A 5,278-nucleotide genomic window follows, 5' to 3' on the forward strand; every position below is an offset into this window, starting at 1 on the left:
TGGGAGGAGGGGGAGGGAAATGGGAGGCTGGGAGGAGGTGGAAACTTTTTTTTTTTCTTTTCTCAATTAAAAAAAAAAAGAAAACACACACACAAAAAAAAATATTCCTCCAATCTCAGAACAAACCATGTGTTAATGTATGTTTCTGGGAAAAGTATTAGAAGGAATTACAAAGAAAAGTAAGCAACAATTCTGATCGTAAAAGAACAGGGAACATCAGCTGGTGATCTTTCAAAGGAATTTTAATGCAGAGTGAAGGTAATATATCTTAGAATGGAACTTGTTATCACATAAACCAAGTAAAGAATTGATAACTCATGAAGAAATGATCTCTGAATTAATACAAAAAAGAAAATTGAGACTTCATCAGTTGGGAAGGATTGACCCAGCAGAAACTGAAGTACCACTAAGTAAAGATGAAATTGAAAAATTGTGGGCAGAAAGTGAACCCTGGCAAAAAGCTTGCAATTTTTTCAGGGGGAGACATTAAACATGAAATATCTCCAAAACAAGAGAATTCAACTTATAAAGAGAACTACCTGGGTCCTTCCTTGCTCACATTTTATAGAAAACACAAATATATGGAGCCCCTATGTTCTTTACTGATGAAAATAAATTGGAAGAGGCAGGGTTCAAGTGCTTTAAAATCCAAATTTAAAATGTTAAAGTAAATTAGTGAAACAGAGGTGAAAAGAATAATGTATAAAAGTGATCAATGTGTTCTCCTTTGGTAAATCCTAACTAAATTAGCCAACAGTGAGACATGACACAAAGTAATAAAATAAGAGTTGGAGAAGGTGGACGCCTACAGATTTCAATGAAATACAGTTATCATGTAGTACATTGAATTTATTTATATTTCAAAAAGTAAAAAAGAAAACATTCCCAGAGACTAATTTCACCCTATGAAGCTGAATGTTTAAAAACAGGGGAAGTACGAGTCAGATAATTCTAAGCTGACTTTGAAATGGTATATTTTAAGGTGCTTATTTATTAGGGGGAAAACGCATAGAACAGGAATGAGGGTCCAGTTTCAAAGTGTGGAGCGTGGGAAGAAGAGAGCAGAGCTGGACCAGAAGGCAGCTTTTTTGGGAACCCAAAAGTCATGCCCCAACCTGGTCCAGCCTCCCAAAGGCCATTGGCAGAAGGGGCTTCCCCATCACCTTCCCTTTTGTCTAAATAAGAGAGTTCCAAAACCAATACAAAACCATAAATACTAAGAACAGATATAAAATATAAAAGCAGAATTACAACCAACATAAACAATATCAAGCAAGAAGCATATTCTAAATATTTTAATAATCATTTATCCTGAGTCTAAGTTTTGCATTAGAAATGGTTTGGCTATATCAGAAGAGGAATATAACTATGAATATCTAATCTTCAACCTTTTGAAGGTCTGAGAAGGGAGATAATATTAGTTGAGTAGGCAGAAAGTATAATTAAGCAGAGGCAACTGGCTACCTGGACAATCACCCAATGTCTCATTTGCAATGTTGAAGCAACCAAGTTTGGCTAAAGCCTAGAATACCTGACAGACCATTTTCATAGGCAGGTAAGTTTTTTAAAACCATCTTATCTGCTCTTGCAAGATTTGACAGACTATTTTTCTTGTGTCTTGCTTGACCAGTCAGGATATTATGCACTTTGTCAGTGGTTGAGGCATTGGCTGTTCCTTGCTCAAAGACCAGTTGTACCAAGAAGAAAACAAGCTCCCAGTACAGTATCTTTGGTGTTAAATGTTCTCTTAGAAATAGATCTGTGCTGCCAGGAGCAATTATGTCTCATGGCAATAGATCCCAAAGTTATTTAAATACCATGTTCTACAGTTTTTTGAAGTGATTGAAGATTATCTATCTATATAAATACAACATAGAATACAATCTCTATGTATCTAAAGAACCTAATTAGCCTAATGAGTATGACAAACATAAGTGACTATTGACCTATAATACTTAAAACCTATAACTTAAAGACTAAAACTTTGAGAAGGCTGGCTGGACCTTGGTGTGGGGGAGGCTTGGAGAGGAAAAGGGACAGGCAGCATGAGGGGACAGGGCTGGGCCAGCCCCAGTTGACGGGATGTGGGGGAAAGCTATTGAAACTGAAGGAGAGCCGGGCAAGACAGGCAAGAGGCCAGAGGGCGTCCAGGGGCAGTGGTGGCCAGGCTGGAGGTGAAGTGGGGAGTGTTGTTCCCTTGACTTTGGGGAGAGTGGAGCCTGAGGGGCTTGTAAGAAACTGTCCTCAGGTCCTATGAGTGACGCGATTGCTACGGACCCCAGCCGTTGTACTGCTGAAGTTGTGGTTCGCCTTCAGGCTGTCAAGGAGCAGTTTTACAAGGAGAGCATCGTGACTTTTCTGCAGGATGTTGTGCTGCAGGCTCACAGTGGGACTCCCCTAACAGAAGAAAAGGAGAAAATAGTCTGGGTCAGATTCAAGAACGCAGATCTGAACAATACATCATGGAATTTAGAATTTCATGAACTGCATAGCACTGGGAATGAGCCCCCTCTGCTGCTTATGATCGGCTACAGTGAGGGCATGCAAGTGTGGGGCATCCCTATCAGCAGGGAAGCCCAGGAGCTCTTTTCTGTTCGACATGGCCCAGTCTGAGCAGCTAGGATCTTACCTGCTCCACAGTTGGGTGCTCAAAAATGTGATAACTTTACTGAGAAAAGACCTCTTCTTGGTGTTTGTAAGAGCATTGGATCTTCGGGCACAACACCACCGTACTGCTGTGTGGACCTGAATTCACTTTGTACCGAGGAAATGGTGAAGTCCATTCAGTTCAAAACGCCCATTTACCATCTCCATTGCAATAAGCAGATCTTCGTCGTAGTCTTGCAGGAGAAAATCGCTGCCTTTGATAGCTGTACTTTCACAAAAAAAATTTTTTTTGTCACAAGCTGTTATCCTTGTCCTGGGCCAAACATGAATCCCATTGCTCTTGGGAGTCGCTGGCTGGTTTATGCAGAAAACAAGTTGATTCGATGTCATCAGTCGTGCAGCGGAGCCTGTGGAGACAACATTCTGTCTTACACCGCCACAGTCATTAATGCCGCTAAAGAAATCGGCCGCAGGGTCCTTCGTCATTTTGAACCTTTCTCTGCCTTATCAGTTGTCCCCCTAACCATTAGCGCTCATGGTGTTGCTCTCTCAGAACCGTTCTCGTTGAGTGAGCAGACACTGAAGAGCGGACTGACCATGGTTGGGAAGGTTGTGACGCAGCTGAAAGGCACACTGCCCTCGGGAGTGACATAAAATGACATTGCTGTCCACAGCAACTCCAGGCAGAGCCCCCTGGTGCCGGGCATCATCGCAGTCATAGACACCGAGACAGTTGGAGAGGGTCAGGTGCATGTGAGTGAGGATTCAGACAGCGATGGCATTGTGGCCCACTTCCCTGCCCATGAGAAGCCAGTGTGCTGTATGGCTTTTAATACTAGTGGAATGCTTTTAGTCACAACAGACACTCTTGGCCATGACTTTCATGCCTTCCAGATTCTGACTCATCCCTGGTCATCATCCCAAAGTGCTGTCCATCATCTGTATTCTCTTCACAGGGGAGAAACCGAAGCCAAAGTTCAGGACATCTGTTTCAGCCATGATTGTCTCTGGGTGGTGGTCAGTACCCTCCGGGGTACTTCCCACGTTTTCCCCATCAATCCCTACGGTGGCCAGCCTTGTGTCCGCACACACATGTCACCACGAGTAGTGAATTGCATGAGCAGTTTCCAGAAAAGTGCTGGGCTGGATGAGACTAAGCAAGAACTGATATCTAAGCAAGGAGGCCGCTGTAGTCCGGTTCCAGGCTTATCCAGCAGCCCTTCTGGCTCCCTGCTGCATGGGAAGCTGAACAGCCAAGACTCTTACAATAACTTCACCAACAACAATCCTGGCAACCCCCGACTTTCTCCCTTCCCGAAACTGATGGTAGTGACCCTTCTAGCACAAATCAAGCAGCCAATGACATTGGGGACCATCACCAAACACACTGGCAAAGTTAAACCACCTCCACAAATTTCACCGAGCAAATGGATGGGTGGCGAGTTTTGCATCACTGCAGTGTTCGGGACCTCCAGGTCGTGGTCTGCAAACAACGCAGGTCTGAAACGGGAAAAAGATCAGTCCAAACAAGTTGTAGTTGAATCTTTGTACATCATCAGCAGCTGCGGAATCTTAATAGAGCACACGATTGAGTCCAGGCCGCTCAGTACTGCTCCCAAGATCAGTGAGGACACACCACTGGAGATGATGACATCCCCGGTGTCAGCTGAACACTCGTTAGGACGCCTCAGTGGAACGAGCTGCAGCCACTGTTTAACGCGAACCTCACGGCAGAAGCTGTGCACTACTACCAGCTCCGGCTTGCTGCTTGCTTCCCCCTAGAAGTCCCGGCCCCATTACTCGACATGGGTCCTATGACAGCTTGGCCTCTGACCATAGTGGACAGGAAGATGAAGAATGGCTTTCCCAGGTTGAAATTGTAACACACACAGACGCCTGTAGATGGGTCCCCAGTTCCAGTTTAAAACCATCCACCCCTCAGGCCAGACCACAGTCATATCATCTAGTTCATCTGTGTTGCAGTCTCACGGGCCGAGCGACACACCACAGTCGCTCTTGGATTTCGATACAGATGATCTAGATCTAAACAGTCTCAGGATCCAGCTGGTCCGCTCTGACCCAGTCAGCATGCCCGGGACATCCCGTCCAGTCTCTGATCACAGGGGAGTTTCCACGGTGATTGATGCTGCCTCCGGTACCTTCGACCAGAGCGTGACCCTGCTGGAGGTGTGTGGGAGCTGGCCTGAGGGCTTTGGCCTGCGACACATGTCCTCCATGGAACACACAGAGGAGGGTCTCCTGGAACGGCTCGCAGATGCCATGGCTGAGTCACCAAGCCGCGACGCTGTAGGATCTGGAACAGAACTTCAGCGAGAGGGAAACATCGAGACTCTGAGTAACAGCTAGGGCTCCACCAGTGGCAGCATCCCAAGGAACTTTGATGGCTAGATCTCCGCTCCCTACCAACGAGAGCCAGCCGCTCAGCCTCTTCCCCACTGTCTTCCCATAGGCACCAGCCACCTGCTTCTGACTGGTTGAGGGACAGGGTGAAGCACCTCACCCCACCCTAACTACCTCCCACCCTACCCCATCCCCGCACGCTTTTGGTCCTACCCGTCTAAGCCTCTGCTCCTCTTTCATCAACCCCACCTTCCCTAAGCTTAGTGACAACGGCTGCTCATCCTCTCTGGACAAAAAGAGATTTCCAGAA

The 5,278-nt window shown here is 45.9% G+C and overlaps 1 pseudogene; it reads left to right on the forward strand.

Annotated features, from left to right (window-relative positions):
- Positions 1-2,253: 2,253 nt before the first annotated feature.
- On the forward strand, positions 2,254-5,005 carry LOC101990072 (annotated as a pseudogene).
- The last annotated feature ends 273 nt before the right edge of the window (positions 5,006-5,278 follow it).

This window comes from Microtus ochrogaster, linkage group LG9 (assembly GCF_000317375.1).
Source record: "Microtus ochrogaster isolate Prairie Vole_2 linkage group LG9, MicOch1.0, whole genome shotgun sequence".
Lineage (NCBI taxonomy): Eukaryota > Metazoa > Chordata > Mammalia > Rodentia > Cricetidae > Microtus > Microtus ochrogaster.